This window comes from Danio rerio, chromosome 25 (genome assembly GCF_052040795.2).
Source record: "Danio rerio strain M-AB ecotype USA chromosome 25, GRCz13ab, whole genome shotgun sequence".
Taxonomy (NCBI): domain Eukaryota; kingdom Metazoa; phylum Chordata; class Actinopteri; order Cypriniformes; family Danionidae; genus Danio; species Danio rerio.
Window position 1 is genome coordinate 36072194 of NC_141045.1, and position 27807 is coordinate 36100000.

Below are 27807 nucleotides of genomic sequence, written 5' to 3' on the forward strand. Positions count from 1 at the left end.
GCTCACAAAAAGGAATGTACCACACACCGGGAGTGACCCGGAATGTACCACACACACCGGAAAATATCAGCTTGTGTGTGACTATGTATGTTTCACGAGTCTACAACTTTAAAAATCATGGTTTGACCAACTGCGAAAAAACATATTAGAGCTATTCTGAGGAAATTTCAACAAGAGAGTGTGTAGAAACATGTAAACACAAGTACATGGAAACAATCCGAGCACAGCACATGTTGACTAATAACGATATCAAAACCGATCCTAACCTGTAGACCTGAGTCTACAGAGTCTTGACCTGAGTCTTCCCGGCCACAGTAGATTACAGCAGCTCTTTCACAGCTCATGATGCCAATGCACTTGCTTTGTTTCATCAGTTTAAAGATTCCAGCACAAGATGCTGCAAAAAATACAAACACAAGTTTGTCTTTCAGCTCACAAAAATATTTATATATTGTTTGTTCAACGTGTCACAATAGTTGAATTATTAAATTTTTTTTTTTACAATCTAAACCAGGGGTTCTCAAACTCAGTCCTGGAGGTCCGGTGTCCTGCAGATTTTTGCTCCAACTTGCCTTAACACACCTGCAAGGATGTTTTAAGAAAGCCTAGTAAGAGCTTGCCTGCGTCCATACTGTACGCTAAAAACTATCCATAGAATTGGAAAATCAGTATACAAGAAGTACCGGATAACCTACTCCTTTCTGAAGATTCTGAAGTGCGCATTGGATGGACCCTATCTCATGATGCCCCGTGAGAGAATTCATAAATTTGAGTGAAGTGATGCAATTCACATGAGTAGGTCACATGATCATGACAAAATGGCGGATATAGTATGTCCGAGTTCCATTCATACTTTATAGAATGCACTTCGGCCGAGTAGTACATTTCAATTCAAATGCTGTACCTACTGAGTAGGAGGTGTGTCAGATTGGGATGGGAGCTAAAATCTGCAGGACACCAGGGGCCTCATGTATCAACGCTGCGTACGCACAAAAACTTTGCGTACGCTAGGTTTCACGCTCAGAATCGCTCACGTTTGGATTTACTACCAATGAACTGAACGTGGGAATGTGCGCAGCTTCACGGCAGCTTTCTGGCTGGCGTACGCACATTTTTTGTGCGTGTCTGTTTTATTTCCATTGGCGACTCCTAGAGGCAGTTGTGTTAAATTCCTCTCTACAAAGTGTCTGAGCCTTGCAATGGCAGCTGTATGAGACTGGTTCATCTAGCAGGTATATAAGGTTTCCATACCATACAGTTGACCAGCTAAACATTAAAGCACAATTTGCAGTGGTCGCCTGTTTTCCCCAATGTAATCGGAGCGATCTACTGTACGCAAATTGCTATTGCTAAAGACTCTATCTGAAGATTTGCATGCGTGAATCAGAAACATTTCCATTCAATAAATGTGCAAATAAAATATGATGCTTATTGATATTAACTTATTGATGATTCCTACTTGTCTTTCTCGTGATAAATAGATGGCAAAATCTGATATGTAGTGGGGGAAAAAAGAAGAGTTTATCAGACGCTGGATTCGAGCAGAGTTCATGCTCGAACGTGTCAATACATGATCACATGCGTCTTACGAGTTGCGCCACTGAGACTGTTGAGGGTTTTGCAACATTTTACAGATATTTTACACTATTTCTTTTTTTTTTTTAATGCACTCAGTGCGATGTTCAGACCCAACTGTGTTGACCGCATCAGCTAAACTCTCCCACTCTATTTTTTTCTTTTGTTGTTAATTTCGGAGAACAAACTTGCAAATAACACCGCTTTTCTCCGGTCTACCTCCGAAAGCAGCACGTCCAATTCACATTCTGTTCAAAGTTTCTCTTTTTCTTGCTTTTGCCGTTGCTTTTTCGTTGGATTTTTTTCCATTAGCATAGTCATTAGCATATTCATACGGGGGAGGAGGCAGGGAGGGGTTTTATGCTCGTGCATGTTGCGCTCAGTTTCACGTTCATTCGGATGTACAAAAGAATATGCGTGAGATTCGGCATACGCAGTGTTTCATACATCTGAATTTTTTTCTGCGACGCAGCTTTGTGCGTACGCAATGTTTTAGTAAGATTTCCACGCAAGTCTTCGTACATGAGGCCCCAGACCTCCAGGACCAAGATTGAGAATCTCTGATCTAAACCAAATCAAACTGGAATCTGACGCCAATCAAACAATTTTGTGAACCATTCCAACTCGTAGTCGATTGTGTTAATGGAGCCGTGAGTGAAATAAACCAAGGCCAGTCAGTCTGAAATTGAATTAAATAATGACTTGTATCAATTTTAGTTTGATAAAACGCCACACAAATGTTGAATAAAGCATTAAGAGGAGACATTCTACAATCTACATCTAACATATCCGTACCCTCAGCTCGAACAATTCCTCAATCCTTTCAACATTTCGAGCAAAGCCCAGCAAATTCGCTGCCTTCCTCTCCCGTGTTCTGCATGGGTGCGGCCTTTCCTTATCTATTATTTGTAATAACAAGAATATTCAGCGCGAGCGCTTTATTTTTAGAATCCGTGCTCTTGTGTGGCTTGAATTGTGGGATGACAAACGCACCAAAGTTTTGCCTGTTACAGATCAAGGAACGAGAAGCACTGTAGACTTCTGTTTCTTTTCATATCTGATGACAGAAGCGCGCATTCGCAGACAATGCTCTGCAGTCTCGAGTGTGTGTAAATGTGTGTGTGTGCGGTGATGGCGGAGGGCTTTAACAGCCATGCGAGCACAGATTATGTGCTTGAAGGGTTGAAGGCCTGTGCCAGCAGTGACAGTTGGACTGGGAATTGGCGTTGGCCTCAGCCGTGCGGCACGGACCCGGCTCGCAGGACCCATCGGGCCTGAGCCCCGTCTCTCCCTCGCGGCAGCTCCTCGCAGGGACGCGAGCTGGCCGGCAGCTCCAGGCGGCCCGCCGGGGGTAAAGAAGCTCCGCGTGTGTGTGTGTGTGTGTTGATGAAGAGCGGCGGCCGGCAGGAGGCTTTTGAAGAACGGAGAGCTCGTTTGAGGAGAGGCGTCTTTTACCTCTCTCCAGCTCAGGCTTGGCCGGGCTTTTGTCAAACTGCATGTCTTTGCTGCGATGCCCGCGCTCCGTGACGCCAAGGGGCCCGAACGGCTGTCATTTGTTTTACTTTCAACTAAAAGTTGATGGTTTACCAATAAAGCCCTCGAGTGCTTGTTTTGATGCAGGCATATGGAATTGTTGTAGGCCCAAAAGCTCAAGATGGCAGCGAGAGAGGAGGCGGTGGTCTGAAATTAAATACCGTACGTCAGATTGGTCGAAACATTTGTGAAATGGGTTAATTAGATTTCCATCATGATAAGTTAGCCATGTGGCTGTAATCTATATATAATTAAACTAACAAGGTTGTTTTAAGCTTCTTTAGAGATGTCACATTTTGGTGTTTGCTTTAAGTTTAAAAGTTAATATAACATGATATATATATAGATATATATATATATATATATATATATATATATATATATATATATATATATATATATATATATATATATATATATATATATATATATATATATATACATATATATACATATATATATATATATATATATATATATATATATATATATATATATATATATATATATATATATATATATATATATATATATATATATACATATATACATATATATATATATATATATACATATATACATATATATATATATATATATATACATATATACATATATATATATATATATATATATATATATATATATATATATATATATATATATATATATATATATACATACATATATATATATATATATATATATATATATATATACATACATATATATATATATATATATATATATATATATATATATATATATATATATATATATATATATATATATATATATATATATATATATACACACACACACACACACACACATACACACACACATATATATATATATATATATATAAGTTTTGTTTGTGTAAAAATGCAAAAATTATTAGAGCTAGTCAATGTTTTGTTTTTACCATCAGAATAAATGTCAAAAGACAAAGTTTTATTCTTAAAACAAGCCAATTTTCGGTATAAATACAGTGATTAAGTACAATTCTGTAGGTCCTGCTCAACTATAATTCCGACTTAACATTGTATGTATGTATATAGATAGATAGATAGATAGATAGATAGATAGATTTAAACAGATTGAATTATGACTCTATGTTCGCATCAATGTTAGGTCATGAAGTACTGTTTCATGTAATTTCATCAGACTTTTAATCAAAACCTATAATTGTGTAAAATGTGTGAGTGCTGTTGAAAGCTGGATCCAGGCAGGTGTGTGTTGATGTACAGTTGTGTGTCTCTCTCTTACACTGAACTGCTTTTGATGTCGTCTGCTGATGTGCGTCTGAAGTGCGCCGGAGAGGTCTAATAGAGAAAATAAGCATTTGCTGTTGAAAGTGCCTCCACTTGACAAGCCATATATTTCCAAAAGTGTCATAAATCTCCTATGAGCCTCAGCCAGCGCCAAAAACAACAGCATGTGCATTTCTGCACCCTCGACTTTCTGCGTTTCTTCAAAACTGGCTGTAATCGGTGCAGATGACAAACCAAACTGTCAAAAGTTCCATATTGTCAAATTATGATTACATTTACAGGCTAATGGTTTTTTTTTTTTGGCATAAACTCTGGTGCTGTGATCACTGTAATATTATATTTCTCAATAATGAGTAGACTAATGAATTGCTAAAGAGACTTAACCAGTTAAACTCTGCGATTGTGACGTCATCGCTTTCAGATTTAAAGGGCTAGCATTGCACCAAACCCCCTTAAGTGGTTTCGTTTTAAAGTGTAGAATCTATATTTTATGCACATCACCACTTTTTTATTTTTATAAAAAGATTATAAAATCTTGTTTTTCGATTTGTGATAAGATTATTTTGCTTACCCCATTGGCAGATTATTTAGCTTGATTTAAGGAAAAACTCACTTCATTTTGGCATATTATTTCTTAAAACAAGACTATGTTTTGCTTTTCTAGAAAATGCTTCTTGATTTAAGAATTTGTAGATATTTGGACTAGAAACAAGACAAAAAATTTAAGTAAAGCATTTTTTGCAGTGTAATTAGGATAATTAGGCAGTTCATTGTATAACAGTAGTTTCTTCTGCAGACAATCAAAAATATTATACTGAATATTATACTTATATTGAACTTAAAATAAGTTTCAAAATTTTTTTTACCTGCTTTTATTCTAGCTAAAATAAAACCAGCCTTTCTCCAGAAGAAAAAAATATATAAGAGAAATACTGTTAAAATTCCTGGCTCTGTAAACATAATTTGGGAAATATTTATAAAAAAAAAATAATAAATTCTCAGGAGCGCTAATAATTTTGACTTCAACTGATAATCGTTTTGAATAATCGTGATTTACAATTATGACCAAAATGATCGTAATTATGATTTTTCTCAAAATCGAGCAGCCCTACCTGAATATTATTGAGTGTAAATCGCATGCTTGGGTGTTTGGAAACATGGCTATTGTATTTAATTGAAAATAAAAGCCTTTCCAATGTGCTGGAGATTTGATCCAATACCCATTACACTTACACTGCTGCTGCTGCTGCTAAGTGGGCATCGTTTGTAATTTTGACTGTCCCAAAAAGTCACTGTTGGGCGGAGTTAGTGGAAATAGCCTCTGACACGTGGAATGAGTAATAGACTGTTTTTTTTGAGCAACAGCCCCAACACTCAACCCAACTCTATAATAAAACTGGTTATAAATCTCCGGGTTTTACTGGTGTGTAATGAACCCCGGCGTGCTTTCAATCAGTTATGCTCCCTTTCCTCGCTCACAGCAAAGCGAGACTGGGATGTTCTTGACCTGTGACCTCGGCGTTCCTCAGCGCCGGGCTAGGAATCCGGTTTGTCCTCTTCACCTCGTTCCGGGCCAGACTCGCCGCTCCTGGAGACTCCATTAGGAAGTCCAGCGTGTCCTTGGAAGTCTCCTCTCTTTTTCATCCCAACTTCTCTCTTGTCTTCCGACTTTCCTCTCTCTCTCTCGTCTCCCTCATTTTTTCCTTCTCCCGAAAGTAGGCCGGAGGTTATTACGCCGAATTTGATATACCCGTTCGGCGGAGCACCTTGTCAAGACACAAACAATAGATAAAGCCCGAAATATAACGCGAGGTAAGAAACGCTCGGAGAATATTCCCCTTAGAGAACGGAACATTTGTCTGCATACATTTGCAAAGAATTCAGTCGGAGCCGGAGCGAGTGGAGGTCACAAGTCTATTTTCATACGTGTTGAAGTCGACTCTCTTCCTGTAGGAACTCTAGAAGGGGCTCTATTGTTCCAGCCAGACTCGGTTTGGGTTTTTTCGGGCGAACATCTACATCCAGAACGGGTCCGTGCTATTGTTAGCGCTGCTTGTGGTCAGTCGCAGTGTTTAGATCTTAGCGCTTGAAAAGCTGCAATGTTACGCAAGAAAGCTAAGATGCTGAGGAACAAACAGATGTTGACGGTTGCGTAATTGGTGGAAAGCGGCAGCGGGTTTTTTCTAATGTCGAACAGCGGTGCGATCAAAAGGTTTTAATTTGGGGTGACCCCCTGTACGTCTGGCAGGCTGTCTGAACGCCGCTGCTGACAAATTAAAGGCGCTGTGTGGACTGCAGAGACGTACAGAGAGGAGATCACCTCACAGGTAGAGCTGAGAAATCAGGTGTACAACTATAGAGCTCTAGTCATTTTTCAAGCATCAGAGCAAATAGTCATTTTTGTACAGTAGAACGTGTCCTTTTTGTCTTATGTTTTGACATTTTTACCATTTAGATTTTAAACGGAAAAAAACTGGACACATTACAGAAAAACAGTGTTACACTTGTTGTTTTGATGATTGACAGGGAATAATAAATGTTAGGCACCTAGACTCTCACAGCAAGAAGGTCACAGGTTTGAGTGCCAGCTGGGCCAGTCGGCATTTCTGTGTGGAGTTTGCATGTTCTCCCCATGTTGGCAGGTGCTCCAGTTTCCCCCACAGTCCAAACACATGCACTATAGGTGAATTGGGTGAACTAAATTGTCTGTAATGCACAAGTTTGAGTTAATGAGTTTATAGATGTTTCCCAATACTGCGTACAACATGCTGGCATAGTTGGTGGTTCATTCCGCTGTGGTGACCTCTGAAATAGAGTCGAAGGAAAATGAATGAATGAATATTGGTAAGGTCAATACTAGGGGTGTAACGGTTCACTAAAATCATGGTTCGGTACGATACAGTGGTGTCACGGTTCGGTACGTTTTCGATACAGCAAAAAAAGAAAAAAGCCAGAGGATTTCTCTGATTTAATTTTTTTTAATGCATTAAAACTAACATCATAAAAGTATAATCTTTTTTTTTTTTTTTATACTTTAAACAGTGATAGAGCTATACTTCTGGGGTTTCTGCTTGGCAGCAAACAAAACATCCTCCTTTATGCTCAAAACCAAAAAGCTTCCTATAAAAAATAAATGTAATATAGTAGTTAAACAAAATAAAATGAAAAGAATAATTTAGTTTTTATATAGAGCGCAGTTTCAATCCATTTTTAAGTATTTTTTTATTTATTTATTTTCAGAAATATGAGCGTCCACCTTTTTCTTCAGACAGCACAGATTCACTTGATTTGACTGTCACCTGCCATTTCAGTGGATCTGAAAGCAGGAATTATCCAACTGAAATGGGCTTATGAAGGAATAATGTATCGGGGCTCTATTACATTTAACATTTTCTTAAAACACGACATTTCCACTACCGATAAAGATCTCTACAACTTTTTTTTTTTTTTTTTTTTCTCCACCACTCTCTTGGTAGCAGTGATGGTGCGTGACGTATCTGAAGAGCGGTGGGGCCGTTTGCATGCAAAGTACTTTTGCACGCACACGTGCAAAGATTATCATTCGTTTGTGGGCATCCAGGAGTCTCCCGAAGCTTCTGGGAGACTTGGGATGTCTGGGATTACATTAACATTACTAGCCATTTTGCGAGCTAGTGTAGCGCGTGCCTGGAGTAGTGTTTGGAGGTGGGTGGGTGTGTTGATATGTGAACAGGTTATTGAGATTGGCTGTTCTGTGTCGGGGTCTAGGAGCGGAGCCAGCACAAGCAGGCTGACACAGAAGCCAGCAAGATGGCCAATGAGTGCATGCTTTAATAGATATTCTGAGTTCAAAAGCGATGGTCTAGTGTTTAACATGACAGCGGGGAAGCGGGTCATTTGGGATGCCATGTTGAGCGTTGTTGCCCTGAAAACATTATATTTTGTACTTGTTCCCTTTTTATCTTTGTAGATGTTAGTGTGGATCGAATCGTTCGGTTTGTAATGCGTACCAAACCGAAAGTCTTGTACCGAACGGTTCAATACGAAAACGCGCATCATTACACCCTTAGTCAATACAGTTTCTTCTTGCCCTCACTGCCGTTTGCTTATGAAATCAGGCAGCAGTTTATAATACATTAGAAATAAACGTGTACCAAACACTGGTTAAATTGCTCACCATGTGCTATGATTCTACAAACAAATCAATTTCCTTATTTAATTGCCAAAACCAGCTCTTAGATTTCTTAATTACATTGACTCGTATTGAATTATATAAAATCCGCTCTAGTCTTGGCTCTGTTGCACAGTTTGGACTTGTGTTTAGGCTTGTTATCGCAAATCTGTCACATGTAATGACGGTAAATTGTCTAAATAAATTATTTTGTGGCATTTTATAATTACACTTCTGGCAGCGGTGCCTCCCGCACTGAATTTAACAACCCCACAAAGCCATCCTCGCATGATATTCGTGTCGAACGTGACATTTTAATTGGAGTAATATTCCCATTAATTGGCCAAACGGATATGGGAAGTCTGTTGGGGGGAAGGTACACTGGGAGATGAGCGATTCAGAATTCACAATTCCTGAATTGGGATTCATCAGCTTCGTTTTTGTGGCTGTTCGCGGCCAGGGAGCACGATGTCTCAGCGGAACCGCCAGCTCACATTGTCTTTATTAAAAGCGATTAAGGAATAGGTCAGTTTTGGTCTGCTCGGCTGGTTTGAACGCTCTACGGCGGATCCTCGGAAATGTCTTCATCTGTTCGGGGTCTGTGGGTCTGGTTAGGCAGTCAGGCAGGAAACCGAAGCTGTCAGGGCTTTTTTTTCCCCCCCTTACTCTCCATGTACGCGTGTCTGATTTTATGTCATAGCGAGTCAAAACAGCACATTTTCTGCCTTTTTGAGTTTGTTTTGAGCATATGCGTAGCAGTGTGCTGATAATAACATGAACATTTCCCAGAGCTGCTTAGATTGAACAAGCAGTATAGTGTGTTTGAATGTTAATCAGAAGTATCATTATCTTTTTGGAATTGGTGATGAATTGGTTTACATAGGGCACCATATGGGATGCGGCCCCGTTGTACAAGCTGTCCGGAGAGAGGCCTGACACACACTAACAATAAATGCGAAATTAATTTTTCAGGGCAGGTTGGCCACCTGTCTGCTAGGATAGAGACTAGGGTTGGCCATTTGGTTTGGGCAGAGAGAGAAAGGGCGCTTGTGGGAACCAGGTGGGCATAAAAGTTGCCCCATATGCCGGCCATTCTTTTTTTTTTTTTCTTTTTTTCTGAAGGGCGGACACATTGTACCTGTCCAACACAAGGACAAACCTATCAGTGATGTTCTGTTGGAGTTTATGACACTAGTAGTATTAAATTTGATTCCAAATCACACGACAGTGACTGCACTTTTGTAAATTTCGTAATGAGTATTAAATGTACAATTAACAATTTCTAAATAATTTAGTAGAATGTGTGGATTTGTTTGTTTATATTTATTTTAGTGGTTCTGGAAATTATAAAGTTTTTATTATTATTTTTATTATTTTAAAAGTCCATTGCTCACTGGTTCTGACTACACACTCAGACAAACAACGGGTCAGAGGAGTTGTCGGATGTTCAACAGTACTGGCTTGGGATGGACGTCATCATGAATCTCGACTAATGAGAATATTTAAATGAGCTAAAAGGCTGGTTTATACTTCTGCATCGAGTGATCGCCGTGACCCATGTAGCCATGTGTTTGTACTTCAACGTGCTGTTTGTTGCTTTGCAATAACACTTGTTTTTTTGTTTTTTGAATGCTACCTTAATATACAAGTAGGTAAAATTTGCTCATTCAGAGGTAGGAGCTAGTGGACTTTAATCATAAGGTAAACGCAAAACATCTGGAGCTCCTTCACAGGACTGGACACTTGTAAGCAATCGCTCTATTGTTCTCACGGCTCTCAGCATCGCCCATGCTCGTCACCGCTACCAAGCCGACCAATCATAGAGCTTGCACTACGTGTGGTTTATTTATAAACTGATTTCGAGAGGGTCACATGCTTATGATCAACACGGCTGGCAACTCATTAGCTCTTTAATCTGCTCAATTAGATGATCACAGAAGCATTATAAACAACCAAAGTTTTTCACTCCAGTTATCTTCATCTTAAAGCTTCACCCCCCCTCATTTTTTTTTTTCTCCCAATAGAGCGACACGATGGCCTAGTGGCTAGGACTGTTGCCTTACAGCAAGAACACCGCTGGTCCAACCTTCTATTGGATCGGTTGGCATTTCTGTGTGGAGTTTCTATGTTCTCCCCGTATTCGCGTGGGTTCCCTAGTTTCCTCCCACTATCCAAAAACATACACCATAGCCAAACGACTAAACCAAATTATCACCCAAGACAACCTTAGTTAACACTTCTCACATGGCGACAAGTTCTTGAGACCTACCTGAGCTCGAACTCCCCTCTCGCCCTTCTAACAGGAGGGAGCCCCGGGCTTGAGGATATTACAAGCTCAGGGCTCTCTCCCAGGACAGGATGCCAATTTTGCTCTATTGATTATCAGCTAAGTGTAAACATCTCATTAGGTGTAGTTACATTTCTTTTGAGAGGTGCACAACAGCATCAGCCACAGTGAGGGTTTTGCGACTTCGAAGGCTGCACCAGACCATACTCAGGCCCTTGACACAGAAGTATACTGTAAATCAGCCTTATTGCTGGGGTCACAATATCGTGGAGCACGGCATCACTTGCTGCTAACCTGAATATGTAGGGAAAAATTAGAACAAGTAGTGAACACTGTATTTCTATATTCTGAACAGTTCATTGAAATGGTTATTTAAAAACTGTGGTGCAAGGACATAAACTGAGAACCATGAGAATGTAATGACTGTGGCAGTAGTAAATAGCTTTGGTTTTAGACTTAATTTGATTACATATATATTTAAGAAAATGCTATATTGGGTATTGGGAATATGCTATAAAAACACCCTAAAATTGTTAATACTTTTTTTTTTTTTTTTTTTTTTTTTTTTCATATACCAAAACTATAGTGGAATACATAATTTTTGAATTCTTTGTTGAATTTTGCACGTGACATTGCAACAAATTTTTGTAGAAAAAATTACATGATTAATTATGATGTAAAATTTGATTTGTTTTCCAGCACTAATTTATTTATTAGGGCCCAAATAATAATAAATAGTAATTTTATAATTCATGGTCAAATGTTTTTCCTTTTTATATTTTTGAAATTGACATTACCAAAACAATCCCTTTTCACAAGTAAGATTTGTGTATGTGTACAGACATTTTTGGTTCTAGTCTTATATTATTGTCAATTTGGTTTGTCAAGTACTCTTAAATGCCAATACACTGAACATGTATTATGCATATGCAAGATGTTGTCTGTTCAGTCAGTTGTGCGAACTTTATCAGTTTCATAAATGTGTACACTTGCAAGAAGCATTTCTAACTTGTCAAAATGCTGTCATTGTACCAATAATTTGTTTTATTCCCGTAACATTTTCATAAGAAAACCAGGCTGACTTGCAGTATAATAACTGAACAAACTTAATCAGTGATGTGTATTTTCTGATATGGCAAGAAGTTGGAAACTGACGTCCAAGGCCTGTTACGTCAAGCAAAAAATAATTAATGAATTAATTAATTGCTGACTTTTCTGTAATTTATTTTTAAAATAATTTCTTGCGCATCTAGAAAGACAAATGGGAGCCCGTTTGTGTCGAATGACCTGGTATAGGCAAGACTGGAATGAAAGCGAGTGATTTTAGTTCTACAAGCGCTGAGTGAGTCAACAGACGGAGGGAACACCTGGGAGAAAGAGAGGGAGGCAGGGAGCATGTGAGGCAGAGCGGCACATATTGGTGCAGTCTCGGAGAGACTGGTTTCACTCAACCGTCTCTTTGAATCAGAGGGCGAGAGAGAACAGCTCTTCACAGTCATTTGTCTTCCTTAATCATACAGCGTGGTGCGTTTTCCGAGACGGGCCGTGACGCGGGTTTATGGGCACATCTGTGCCGTTTGGGCTGAATGAAACCTGTCCATCCCTTGTCCCACTGGGAGGCCTGATCTCGGGAATCTTGCGAACGTCCTGTGTAAAGCATATGCTTTGTTTTGCAGATGGTACAAGTTTTGGGAATATATAAAGTCATCCCTGTTGTATATTTATTAGTGCTGGGCAAGGAATACAATTTTACAATGGGATTAATCAGATTATTTTTCCATGATATTTATATACTTATAGACAATTAAACAATGGAAAAAAGTAGTAAAAGATGTGCATTAACAACTGATGGGTTTTTTTATAGCAGTATTCCTTATACTTATTAACAGTTACAAAATATATTAAACATTAATGTAATCAAATCTAAAATCAAAGCTATTTGCTTATTTAAGCTTATTTAAGTGATCTTAATGTCAGTAGTTCTCAGTTCCTGTCCTTGCACCACACTGTTCTCAGATAACCAGCTCGATAGACAAGAGCTTTATGCATGAACTGTGTTCATAATTACAAAAATACAGTGTTCACTACTAACCTGAGCACAGGAAATCTTCACTTCACTTTAGTGGCGGATGTATTCTAATATGCTGAGTTTACACCAAATGCAGAATTAAGTATACGTATGAAGTCGATGCAAATTAGTGAATGTTGGCAATTCATGAGGAATGTGTGACGCATTTGCTGAAGATTTACCTCAATTATTCAATTGCTCAATTAGCTTAACTTGAAAAACATATTGGGAGTAAACTAGAGCGACCTGTGTTTAGAGTGAGCGTTAGACCCATCTCATTTGTTGAGATGCAGAATGACATCCATCCCAGATCAGTACTGTTTAACTCGTGGTGAGCAACACGTGTATCAAATAATAACGAGTAATAATAAAACCTGTTCATATTTGTTGGCCTGAATAAAAAAATTTGTTGACTCGACAATAATAAAGGAAGCGCTTACTTGCACTATGCTATCCGTACCGTGCCCAGGCCCGTTTCCCTGATCGTTTGAGAAGTGTGAGTGCGCTGAATCGGGCTCAGGCACGATTCACTTGGCCGGCCCTGGCCCGGTTGGAAGAGGTGTGCCAGAGCGTGGTTCGCTTGGGCTTTGTGTGTGAGTGCAAAACGCGCCAAAGCCCGAAACTGAAAGCAAGACGTGACTTTTAAGGGACTGTTTCATATGGATTTATTAATCATTCTTACTGTTCAGTGAACGCAAACTGCCGTAGTTTATTAAATACGCAAACCCCTCACTGCACGACAGCTGCACCTTCAGCAAACCTCCTAATTCCTGCAGCGCGAGAGCTTTATGATTGTTTATGAGTGCCAAAAGTGGTGGATCTCTTCGGCGAAATAATATCTGACCGCATATCACCGCTTCCCTAAGGACTAAAGCAATATAACTAGAGAAATCTCTACAGTGTTGAGCGAAAGGACTTACTGAACAGTGCAGCATCGATGACGTAAGCGGGCCCAGGCCCGATTGTAATGTGATTGCGGGCCGTCAGGGGAGACGGGAGGAGGGACAAGTGTGCTTTGGCCCGGTTAGGCCAACTGTACATAGTGTGAGTATGGCCTAACTTACACAGGCCTAGTAATTTTGTTTATTGCAAGCATCTTTCTTAATTGCAAGAGTGAGCAATTCTTTTCCTAGGCGCCACATTCCTATAGAGTTAATTTCCAAAATAGTCTAACCACCCTTCAGCCTGAAAAGTTCTTCCCTGAAAACTGATTAATTAATTAAGATGTGTTTAATTACAGCAATATCTGAACTCTGTAAGAAAGAGGCATCTCCCAGAGTAGGCTTAGACGCCTTTCCAGAAAGTTGGTCTCACACACTATAAAAGTTAACGTCAAAATTTTTGTCCAATTTTCACCACGCACTGATCCGGCATGAACCAATTTGAGGTTTTTCTGCAATAGTTTTTACAGTTAGCAAATCTGTGGTTTCACCAGAAACCATCTGGAGCAACGATCACCAAACTTGTTCCTGGAGGTCCGGTGTCCTGCAGATTTTAGCTCCAACCCTAATCAAACACACCTGAACAAGCTAATCGAGGTCTTACTAGGTGTACTTGAAACACCCAGGCAGGTGTGCTGAGGCAAGTTGGAGCTAAATCCTGCAGGGCACCAGACCTCCAGGAAGGAGATTGGTGACCCCTGGTCTAGAGTAAGGGTGCCCAATCCGGTTCCTGGAGATCTACCTTAAAGAGTTCAGCTCCAAACTTGATCCAACACTAAAAACTAAACCAACTAAGTAGGACCTGCAGGAGCACTTGGTAATTAAAGACAGATGCAAGATTTGATCAAGGTTCCAGCTGAAGATCTCCAGGAGCAGGATTAGGCACCCCTACTCTTGATGGTTTCTGGTGAGACCATATATTTGACTGTCAACTTTTTGCAAAAATAAACTCAAAATCGTTCATGCCTGATCAGTGGGTGGTGCAAATTGGACCAAAATGTTTGGTGTTAACTCTTTAAAGTGTGTGACCAGCTTTCTGCAAAGGGGTCTAAGCATACTCTGGTAGACGCCACTTTCTGTCTTCCAGATCTACAGAACCAAAAATTGTTCCCTGGGGGATTGCGGTACGAGTATACGCTTAGTACCTTTGCTGGTCTCTTGGGTCCAGTTACGATTTGGGACACTGATTGCCACTACTCTTCTCAACTCTTTTTATGGCATTGTTGTGAAGCCCCTCTTTTGGAAGTGTTAAAGATGGTTGAAGTAACCGTGTAGTCCTTCAGTATGCTGGACGCCTACAGTCCAGCTCTGGATGACTAGTTTAAGTAGTCCAGCTTCGCTCATCTGATGCTAAGATGTTAATTGGAGAAGAAAGAGTCTTCCACGAATTAGATGAGGAATGGGGAGGGAGCAGTGGCTCTCCGGGACGCGGGGAGAAAGTTGCCCTCGTGCTTGTCAGAGTTTCGGGAAGTTGAGAATTGATGGAGCCCACAGGCACTATGGCTAATTTTAGTTGAAATCACCTAAGTGGTTTGGCTAATTTATCCCTCACCCCCTGGTCCACCTCCCCTCCCCATTCCCTCTCATCTCTTCCCTTCTCTTCTCTTCATCCCTCCTTCCCTTTGCTGCTCCGATATGTCCACATAGCGTGAAGGTACCAGGAGGTGACAGGAGGAACAGAAGGGTATTTTGTGCACAGCTGACTCAGAGTGCACAGAGTATTTATAACCTTCCTTTTAAACGCTGAGGCTTTTTTGACCCAGCGCCATGGACACGGAATCAGTTCACTGGCACTTTTTTTTTTTGTCCTTATCTTCTTCACAGTGCACCAAAAGCTCTAATTGTATATTGCATTACAGTCAACTTGAACATGAGGGTACAGGTAGGAGCACTGTCTACCTGAGTAGGTGAACTGTAGGTTAACAAGAACTTCTTGAAGATGACCTTGACCTCTTTGGCCTCTCTTGGCTCATTTTAGGAGCACTTTTTTTAGTAGGTGATTGTCAAGGAATCAGGAAATTAGAAGACAAGTTTGAATAGTACCTCCTGTTCTTTGAACATCCGAGAACTCTAGAAGGAACTGTACTGTAGGAACTAAACCCATAGCCTTAAGCTAAACAGGACAGATGCACACTTGAATCATGAACAATTGTGCTCGTCACAGAAAAAATGGGTTTCAGAGTTGTGACATTGCGTGGCACAGACTAAAATAATAGTAATATCTTTTAAAATCCCTTTCAGATGAAGTTTGCAATTGTCAAGATGTATTTAATCAAAAAATACACCACGTTATTTTTCCCCCAGAGAAGTCGAAGCGTTTAATTTTTAATTTTGTGATTGATTCCGTGAGATGGGAGCCGTTAGGAATTTGCCAGTTCGGTTTTCACATATTGATTCTGGGTTCCTTAATGATTCGATTACAAATTCTGTTAGTACTTTTGAAAGAATGGAGTCTTTTCAACCAATTAATTTCAGATACCCTGCCTGTAAGAATCAGACTTTTTTGCTATTGCCTGTAGCCAGAGCACATCGAAATGCATAGAAAGGTGTTCAGCTTATTTATTTGTTCTTAGAGTTTTGCTACTTGTCATTTTATCTCATATTTGCAGTATCATAGTATAGTGCAGGTGTCCAAACTCGGTCCTGGAGGGCCGGTGTCCTGCTGAGTTTGCCTCCAACTTGCTTCTACACGCCTTCCAGGACGTTTGTAGTATATCTAGCAAGAGCTTGATTAGCCCTAATCAAGCACACCTGAAGCAGCTAGAATTAAACTCTCCAGGACCCCGGCCCTCCAGGACCGTGTGTGGACACCCCTGGTACAGTCCCTTTTAGTTGTAAAATGTCATTAAAAATCTCTTTCCTTTTTCCTCAATGACCAAAAAAAAAAAAAACCCTGAGCTTTGTTTTTCATTGGGTGCAATTCTGTACACGCAAACGATTCCTCAACACGTTGGTCAACTTGTCAGTATATTAAAATTCACTACTTGTAGTATAAATTTGCTGGCTGACAGCTCAGATGTAAGACTGACCTCTTAAGCACACTGTTCTTTCTGTAGGATTTGTAATGCTATCTTGTTTAGAATCACGTAATTGAATTATGAGCTCTTATCTTATTTGCCGAGTTTGCCATAGTCAAAGGACAGCCAAACATAAGACATGACTGTTTTCAGTATCGTCGGAATGAGTGTAAGTTAAATATATATAAATATATACACACAACATTATCGAAACTGGGCCACTAAATTGCCAGGGCCCTGTGCATTCTGTCACCCGTTCCCTCCTCTTACTACACCCCTGTTTGTGTTTTGTCTGCGTAGCAAAACTACTACATAGTTAGCTACTATAAAACTAATAGTTTTGTGCGTAGCAAAACTATTAACCCTCCTGTGAAATATTTCCCAAGCGATGTTTACCAGAGCAAGGAAATTAATGTCGAATTTCCTATAATGCATTTCTTCTGGAAAAGTCGTACATTTTTAGTTTAGTATCTTTTCCCCCTGTATTTAAGGTCAATATTAAAACTTGTATATACTGTTCATGTGTGTCATTGTTTGTGTGTAGAGTGGTTAACATCTGTAATTTACTTATGATGGGAAACTCCGCGAGTAACAAAACTTTTTATAATTCGTATTAGTTTTTATTCTGAAGAGTGCTAGCTTCTGAAAAGTGACTAGCTTCACCAAACAAAGTTAAAACATTTCTGACATTCCCTGCCTTGAATTAGCCAAAGGTACGGCAGGCCACAATACCAAACCCCCACCAAATACCAGTGGTTGTGCAATTGTTTGAAGATCCCGACCAGACAGACATATCAACAAACACAGAACTAAAACCTTCTACAGGTTTCTCTCACAACCCCTGTTTACAATTAGCAAGAGAAAAAAACAACAACAACAACAGATTGTCCCACCCCAAATTCAATGGTTGAGCCATGTTTGTCTGGCTGGTTAAATTTCTCATACAAAAGCTGCAATGTTCGATCTCAACTTAGAAACTGTTAAAATAAACTACTAAAGACTTTTTAAAAAAAAAAACTGATATGTATTTTCCCCTCATACGTTGTCATATTTAATTTTTATATAACGTTAATATTTACACAAATTAGAAACCAGTACTGTCAGAAAATCTCAGAGTGAGGTAATCCGAAATTTCCAACTCTTCTTGCTGACAGAAACCATTACAACGGCCTCCTCGTTGTTATACCTGTTTGTAATGTGCCTCCTCTGCGTCTCCTCGTAGGACTGGAGGAGAATGATATGTTTGCAGAACTGCACTGAAGCCAACCGCTGCTGGCAGTGTGACGGCTGTGCGATTCGGTGCCAAGCACCTGGTCAAACTGAAGACAATGAGCAGCTTATGGACTCAGTCCATCCCCAGACATCATTTTTAGTGATGATATCAAAATAAAAAGCGGAGGGAATATGTACGAAGAGGACTTGAAAGGCAGAATAGAAGTGTTTTGCCTGCAGATCTTTAAGCATTGCTAAGCCGTTCCCGCTTCTCATCCCCAGACACAGAAACGGATTTGAATACTAACTAATCTTTCGCCGCCATTTTTGTCTTTCATAATTAACTCGTCATTGTTTCCTCGTTGCGGGCCTCCTCCACCCTGAAAGAGGAGCTGAACATCTTCGATATGCACAATATTTTTTTGTCTCCCTTGTCTGGATGTTTTCTGCCCGGCTTTAAACCCAAGTTAGATATTCAAAGAGTAGCCAAGTCCTTTCATGCGCTCTCTATTTGTTTAACCGGTGCAATTCTTGTTACACAAAGAGACTGCGGGGCGACACCGGGAGTCACCCTGTCGTGGATCTAATAATGACTGCCGCAGATGGAGAAGGTTGGAATGGAGCTGTCTGCTGAATCTATCGCGAGCCGGCACGCGGAGGAGAGTGTCAAAGTGTCTCTCGTGCAGAGAAAGACCACTGGGGAATGCGGACCGTCTGGCAGACGCGTTGGCAGTCTCTGCTCTTTCACTCTCTACCTGAGCTGGACTCGGACCAGGGTTAATTATAGTGGATCGCTGGAGTCTCGTGTCGTCGGTGAAGAGCAGGGGGGTTGTCAGGATGTTGTCATACTGCCATGTCCTGTTCCACAAAGACATGAGGAAAGGCACCGTCTCCTAGTCGAAGTTTTAGTACACACGCAGTCAGTTGCAGACATTTCTGGCACTGAGGAATCTTTTGATGGCTACTGCGCAGGATGGGTTGCCTTTGAACGATCACATTTGTCCCCTGATCCTAAACTTTGCCCAACTTTTCATTGGTCAAGATGCCAGAGTAATGTGGATGTTTCATAATCTAGGATTAGGGTAGAGCAGGGGTTCTCAGAGTCTCAAGTCAAAGGTTCCAATCTGAATTTTCTTCAATTTCAAAAGCGTGAAAGAATCTTTTGATAGCTAAAGCGCAAGATGGTTTACCTATTGAACAATCAAGTTTGTCCCCTGATTCCAAACTTCCCAATTGTCACAACTTTTCATTAGTCAAGATGCCAGAGTGAAGCGGGTGTCTTGGATTAGGGTGGAGCAGGGGTTCTCAAAGTCTTAATGCAAATCTGAATTTGCATCAATGCGCAGTGCAGACGTTTTTGGCATTGAGAAATCTTTTGATGGTTACAGCACAGAACGGTTTAGCTTTTTGTTTAAATATTTTTTTATTGATTTTTCAGTTTTTCAAATGGGAAAGAACAACAATATAAACCCCAAACCCATACCATTCCAACAGCGAGATAGCACTCACATTAGCCAAAAATTTACAATTGTACATGTAGGTTTAAATATAAATACAAAGAAATAATAATTATTATAACAATAATAACAATAAATAAAAATAAAAAAAAAACATACAAATATAATAATAAAAATATAATAAATAAAAAAAGAGAGAAAAAAAGAAAAAGCATTTATTCAACTAACAGATAACCATACACACCATATGAACAGCAAAATCAAATTATTTGAGATTTTCCACAAAATCAATAAAAGGTTGCCACACCTTAAAAAAAAATCCCCTCTGACCCTCTTAGTGAATACCTGATTTTTTCTAAATAAAGACAAGACATAATTTCTCTAATCCACTGAGCATGAGTGGGAGGATGAGAATCCTTCCATTTCAGCAAAATAGCCCTGAACGGTTTACCTTTTGAACAATCTAATTTGTCCCCTGATCCCAAACTTTGGCATCTTGACCAGTGAAAAGTTTGGGCAACTACAGAGCAAAGCGGATGTTAAAACGTTTAGGATTAGGGTAGAGCAGTGGTTAAAGTCTCAATCCAAAGGTCTAAATCTGAATTTTAATGAACCTCAAGGGTGTGGAAAAATCAAAACGTGCAGTAAGGTGCAAACTTTTCTGTCACTCAGAAATCTTGTTATTTGCTACAGCACAGGAAAGTTTACCTTTCAAGCAATTAAATTTGTCCCCTGATCCCAAACTTCCCAATTGCCCACACTTTTCATTGGTCAAGATGTCAGAGTGAAGCGGATGTTAAAATGTTTAGGATTAGGGTAGAGCAGCGGCTCTCAAAGTCTTAATTCAAATATGAATTTGCATCAGTGCCAAAAGTATGGAAAAAAACAAAAGACCCAGTAAGGTGCAGACGTTTCTAGCACTGGGTAATCTTGTGATGGCTACAACGCTGGGAAGTTTACCTTTGAACGATCAAATTTGTCCCCAGATCAAACTTCCCACCTGCCCAAACTTTTTTTTATTGGTCAAAATGCCAGAGTGAAGTGGATGTTAAAATATCTAGGATTAGGGTAAAGCAGGGGTTCTCAAAATCCTAATTCAAATCTGAATTTTAATCAACGTCAAAAGTGTGGAAAAATCTAAATTTCTGGCACTGAGAAATCTTTTGATGGCTACAGCGCAGGGCAGTTTACCTTTGAATGATCAAAATTGTCCCCTGATACCAACCCTTTTTAAATTTTAGTTTTGGTGTTTAAGTGCCTAAATGGACTAGCACCAAGATACTTGTCCTCATTAATCCAATTGTACACTCCATCAAAGGCACTTAGATGTACTGATCAGCTACTTTTGGCTGTTCCATGCTCAAGGTTAAAAACCAGGGGGGACAGTGCCTTTGAGAGGCAAATTGTTCCAAAATTTGGGGGCCACCACTGCAATGTTAGACGAGCCGCAACCCTTTCTGTTTTCAAATCTAGTCTTAAAACCCACTTTTACTCCTTTAATACTATATGAGAGTCATGTATATATTGTATTTGTCCTCAGTTTTAGATGATGTATGTGTGTACAGCACTTTGATGATAATAATAATAATAATAATAATAATCAATTTTATTTGTATAGCACTTCCAACATGCATGCAACTCAAAGTGCCTCACAAACAACAACAAAAAAGCATTAAAATAGACCACATAAACTTGTCACATATACTCGGATAAAAGCATTCATGTACACAAAATATAAGCATTTATCCACATGATCACGCACACAATAGTCCTTACATATGCAAACACACCACACATGCGCACATAAACCTACAACAATATAGATAATGCATACACCTTAAAAGCTTGTGTATTCATACGCAGTTTTAAAAAGATGTGTCTTAACACGCTTTTTAAAAACAGGAATAGGGGAGTCTTTCACTTCAAGAGGGAGACCGTACTACATTTTGGAGCATAATGGCTAAAAGAAGTGCCGCCAGATCGCATCAGGTTTACAGAGTAAAATCCTAAAAGTCCAGCGCTAGAAGAGCGTAGCAAACGGTTTGGATTATATTTTGATAAACAGTCGGAAATGTAGGTAGGCGTCATGTTGTGAAGTGGTAAGCACTTGTTGTTTTTAAAAAGCGCTTTATAAATAACCTTTGACTTGACTTGACTTGACGTTGCCCAACTTTTCATTGGTGAAGATGCCAGAGTGTTTATTCGTCTAGGATTAGAGTACAGCAGGGGTTCTCAAACTCTTAATTCAAATCTGAATTCGCATCCATTGTCAAAACTGTGGAAAAATCTAAACGCGCAGTATGGTGCAGACATTTCTGGCACTGAGAAATCTTTTGATAGCTACAGCGCAAGACTGTTTACATTTTGAACGATGAAGTTTGTCCCCTGATGCCAGACTTTTCATTGGGCAAGATGCCCGAGTGAAGCGGATGTTAAAGTGTCTAGGATTCAGGTACAGCAGCAGGGGTTCTCAATCCAATGTCTTAATCCAGATCCCAAACTTTGGCATCTTGACCAATAAAAAGTTTGGGCAAAACCAGAGTAAAGCAGATGTTAAAACATTTAGGGTTAGGATGTAGCAGTCTTTGTCATCCATAAAAACGCTCGTTATAGTGAAGAGCATCATCTAATTATGCTGACTGGTTGTCATGACAACAGAATCACACAAAAAAGCTATTGCCTTCCGTTTCATTTCGGACCATCACCAAAAATACATTAAAAGACAATATAAAAACAATTTTGCATAGTACATCTTAGCTTTTTGATCCCTTAGACTCAATTAGTGCTTCTGAAATATGAAAGGGAGGTGGGTCCAGAATTGAATTCTCTAAAGGAACCAGATCCAGGCCAGAGTCCGGACTTTAAAAAGCCCCTGGGGTAGAACGTTTCTCAAAGCTCTTCTTATGTCCCATCCTACTTGAAATCAATTGATTTTGTTCTTTCTGACGCACTTTAGACTCTGGTGTATAGACAACCTTATTACCATGAGAAAGCAGTTTTAGCAACAAATTTATCAGAGATGTTTAAAAAAAAAAAAAGAAAAAACCAAGGAGTTTTTAAAGTCACCTCCTCTGCAAGAGTTTAAAAACACTGCAGAAACTTCCGCAGCGCAGCTTCAGACGTTCAACTTCACTTTGGAGTAAAACTCAACATCCGCTTCTCTTATGCTCAATGGGGCTCACTCTATCTAGTCAAGCGGGCGCATGCTGTCCCAGAAAAAATGGAGCACTTTGCATTTCGAAAAAAAAAAAAAAAGTTTTGTTCTACCCTGTCCGGTTATTTTTACGATGGCCCATTTCTGCTATTGTTGTGGCATTATCTTGACCTCGCATAGAGCAATTTCTCCCCAGTCAAATTAGCTCTCGCCATTCAAAGCAATGCTGTAGTATAATGGTTTGACGGGTGTTTTTTTTTTTTTTTTTTTTGCTTCGGCAAGATGAAGAAATGGAAGGCCGAGCCACTGGGGTTAATAAAATTCCTCCTCTTCAACAAGTACCCAGGGATACGGAGTGTCCTTGAAAACGACAGCACCTCACTTTCGCCCGGCACCTCCGAGCGCTGCCATGTGTGCTTTCCGAGCAACTCTTTCTTTTCTTTCTCTCTCTCTCTCTTTTTCGTTCTCTCCGCTCAGTTCCTTCTCTCACCTTCTTCTACATTTGCTAAAACTACTCAATGCTTCGAATCACACAGTGCAAAAACTCTTCATCTAGTCAATCTTATTTCTAGCAAAAATAAATCATCTTGATCCTTTTTTTTTTTTAGAAATACAATACTACAGTGTAAAAAAGCAGGGTTCCACACAATTAATTCATGTCATCTCAACTCAAATCGATTAAGTTAACTTAACAAATGTAAGTTGTCCCAAAGAATTCTTCAAGTTGTCCCGAAGAAAACAATTGTGTTGTTTCTGATCATTTTACTCAATTTTTACACTTTGTAAGCCGTAAATTAATTCATGTTTCTAAACACAAACCAGTTAAGTTGACTTGATTGTTAGTACAAATTTAATAGGATTGAACATAAAACAATTAAGTTGTCCTAAATAAATCTCACGAACTGTTGTTTTTACACATTTTAAAAAGGTTGTTGCATAGACTCAAAAATAATTTTGATGCTTGCTGTAAAATCAGATTGTGCAAGATTATTGTGATTGTATTTAGATTATTTACCTTTTTTTACTTGGTAAAGTTGGGTATCTGACCTGCAAAATTAGTTATCAGAGACGTACTTTAAGACCTGCTTTGTATTTTTAAGACTTTATCCGTAGTAACTTGTTTTATGTGAGACCATTTAAAAATAAAACTGCCCAATCACATTTTTACTTGTAAATAACAAAATACATTCTATAATGTTTTGTTGGAATAATCTTCAGTGTATTTTAAAAAGCAATAAAATTAGCTTAATTGCAACAAAAGCATACTTTAAGACCTGCTTTTGTTTTGTTATTTTTTGCTGTAGTAACTTAAGTTTGCCCATTTCAAAAAAAAAAAAAAAAGCCCAATCACATTTATACTTATTTTATCCATATATTTTTTTCGAAACAAAATACATACTGGTATGTTTTATTGCAATAAGCTTCAGTGTATTTTGATTTGCAATCTGATACATACTTTAAAAGCTGCTTTTTAAGACTTTATTTTTAGTCTTAGTAACTTTTAGTTTTGCCCAATCACATTGATATTTATTATACTTCACTATTTTTCAGGAACAAAATACGTTTCATAATGTTTTGCTAAAATAAGTTTCAGTGTATTTTAACAAGCAACAAGTAGTAAGTTAGCATTGTATGCACATTGAGTAAAAAAAAATAATAAGAAAATAAGAAAATGTGGACTATATGAATGTGCTGTATGTGTGATACTGATTTAATTCATACCATAATTTTGTTGTAAGTTTACATGCTTTAGTTCATTTTAAGAGTATGTTAGAACTTATATTATGTTATATTATGTTATATTATGTTATATTATAATACCTAAAAGAAGATTCAACAAATTAACTATTCTAAAGTTCGGTAACTCTAGTTTAAACAACATTTCACACAAAATACGGAAATCTAACGGTTTATTATCAAGCTACATTTATAGATAAGATATTACTTATTTGAGACATATTTCATTACAATGGCACATGTGCATTCATACCATAATCTTGTTATACGATTAAATGCTTTAGCTCATTTTAAGACCATATATAACAACTTATATTATATTACATTGTATTGTCCAAAATTAAGATTTAACAACTCGAGTATTCTTGTGTTTGGTGATTGTAGTTTTAGCACAATTTCACACAGTATAAGAAAATCAAACAGTTTAATAACCAATTAACAAGCTACATTTAAGATAAAAAGACGACATAATAGTTATTATATTATATTATATAATAGACATTTATATTTCCTTACTAAAGCATTGGTACATTCACATCATCTTATTTTAAGTTTAAATGCTTTCGGCTCATTTTAAGACCATAACAACTATTCTATTCTATTCTATTCTATTTTATTATATTATATTATATTATATTATATTATATTATATTATAATAAGTTTTATTAAATTGTATTATATTATCCAAAATTAATATTTAACGACTTAAATATTCTCCTGGTTGGTAGCTTTATTTTTAACAGCATTTCACACAAAAATAAGACAATCAAACAGCTCAATAAATAATTTAAGAAAAAAAGCTATATTCAAGAAAAATAAACTTGTTGGGCTTCAAAGCATTATAATAAGAGATTTCAATTTCTTAACTAAAGCATTGGTGCATCTTCTGATTTCAAGTATATAATCTCAGTGCATCTCCAGATCATTTGACTTGCTTCTAGTCTGCATCTTCTTAAATCCGTCATTTGTTTCTCATATCTCAGATGGTTATTTATATGCACTATTAATCTAATTTGAATCCACAATCATAGGAATCCCTTAATTAAAAAAAGACATCATTCTCTTTGTGTAGTTTTTTTTTTTTTTTTTTTTTTTGTGTGTGTGCAACAAAAGGTGAAAGAATGCTGCGAGCATATTAACTACAACAGATCGATTCTTGCACGTCAGATTTTTTTTTTTTTTAACCAGTGCATACATAAGCGTGAGAACTTAACTTCATCTTCATGCAAGTCAATGAACACCTGGAGCAGCATATTCCCAGTGGCAGCTAGAACATGGATCGGAGGTGGGAAAAGGCGAGAATAGGAAAGAAAGGGACACGAATAACGCGCCTTTCAAACTTGTGTTTGACATGAGAGCCTGGGCCCCTCTGAGGTTTATGCCACCTGTTTGTTTTGTTTTTTTTTATCCCTCATGCGGCTTATAAATGCCTGGATGTGCCCGGCCTCCTGGGATCCGCAGGTTTTGAGATCCAACACAAAAAAGAGGTGACAGAACAGTCCTGGGTTGTCGTAGTAACTTGGGGATTATGATTTATTAATCTGCAGTCTTTTAAATTCGAGGGGAAGCATGCCGAGGTTACCCGTCTCAGCCCCCCGGGGAGTAATCTCGCTTCAGAGAACAATTGCGAAACGTGCCGTTTTCGTCTTTAACTGCTGGAAAGCGCTCGTCCCATTACTCCTCCTGCTGCAGCTGCGAGAGGGTCGGACACAAGAAAGTTTCCTGCAGATTCTGCTGAGGAATTTATTTCGGTTCTCCTTTATTTCTGGCTCACTTTTTCCTCGTGTCATCCTGTCGGACACTTTTGAGGAATCTGAGAGTGCAGACAGTGGTGCATCTATGAACGATGAACATGAACGTGGGGAAGAACAAAACACATTTAAATAGTCCCCAACATTAGGGCTAGACAGAAAAAAAATAAATATAAATAAGTTAAAAAAAAAAAAAAAAAAAAATATATATATATATATATATATATACACACACACACACACACACACACAATTGAAGTCATAATTATTACCCCCTCCCCCCCCTTTTAATTTTATTTTTATTTTATTCTATATTTGCCAAATAATGTTTAACAGCAAGGACATTTTCACAGTAGGCCTGATAATATTTTTTCTTTTGGAGAAAGTCTTATTTGTTTTGTTTCAGGTAGATTAAAAGCATTTTTAAATTTTTTTTAACCCATTTTAGGGTCAATATTATTAGTCCCTTATTAGCATTTTTTTTTCTCGATACTCTACAGATCAAACCATCATTATACAACAACTTGTCTAATTACCCTAACCTGCCTAGGTAAGCTAACAAATCTAGTTAAGCCTTTAAATGTCACTTTAGGCCGCGTAGAAGTGTCTTGAAATTCTTAAAGGGATAGTTCACCCAAAAAATGTTCACCCAAAAATTTTTTTTACTCACCCTTTACTCGTTACAAACCTTTCTGAGTTTCTTTCTTCTGTCAAACACAAAAGAAGATATTTTAAGAAAGCTGGAAAACTTGTAACCATTGACTTCCCTAGTATTTGTCTTACTATGGTTAAAATCAATGGAAGCCAGTTGCTACAGGTTTTCTTTTGAGTTCAACTGAAAAAAGAAACTTAGAAAAGTTTGGAAACACTTGAGTATAGTCACATCTTTAGCCCCTTTCACACAGTGATACCGGTAAATATCCGGAAAATTTCCGGAACGACTTTACCGATGTATTCAAAAAAGCGCTGTTCACACAGGCGAGGACAATACGGAATTTTTCCAGAAAAGATCATTCACACATCCATCGCAAAATGCCGGTAAATTCTGACATCATTAACCAGAAATGAGCTCTAAACGGCTGCGCTTGTGTTTGTAAACATTTGACTACATTACAAACTCTTCGGATGGATCAGTATAGAGTACAACTCTAATGAAAACATATAGAGGAACACTTTCGCATGTCGAGATGTTCATGATAGGTGTGTGTGCTGGCGCTATGGTCGCTCACGGGCACACGCAAAGCTTGAAGGTAAACAAACAACGGATTATCATAAACATTTTATCGATAATTATTTACACTGTTAGCATTAAGAAGGAACATAGAAACGTTATCTGACTAACATCTAGCAGCTAAAGGTGTCTGGAAAAATATTCAAAAGGCTTTTATTCTCATAAACCGCACGCACGTGAATGCGTCTGACTATTCTGATTGGCTAAAGCAGGTGTCTCACGTCAGCACATTCTAGACGTGGACGCGCTCTTTCCGGCAATCTTCCGTCTGCATTCACACAGCGCAGCATTCCGGCAAATTACCGGTAATGTTACAACTTCTCTTTCCGGAAAATAGCCAGAATGAATTTACCGGTATTTTCAAAAAGGACCTGTTCACACATATACAGACCTTTCCGGAAAATTACCGGAAAGGTTGT

At 38.5% G+C, this 27807-nt stretch overlaps 1 protein-coding gene and 1 long non-coding RNA gene across 3 annotated transcripts in view; both read left to right on the forward strand.

Annotated features, from left to right (window-relative positions):
• The window catches only part of roraa (RAR-related orphan receptor A, paralog a), a 512855-nt gene that overhangs the window by 39799 nt on the left and 445249 nt on the right, over positions 1–27807 (forward strand). The window lies entirely within an intron of this gene.
• On the forward strand, positions 14509–19601 carry LOC147837894 (uncharacterized). Its single transcript, XR_015526718.1, has 3 exons — positions 14509–16449; positions 16589–19292; positions 19347–19601. It is a non-coding gene; the product is annotated as an uncharacterized LOC147837894 (long non-coding RNA).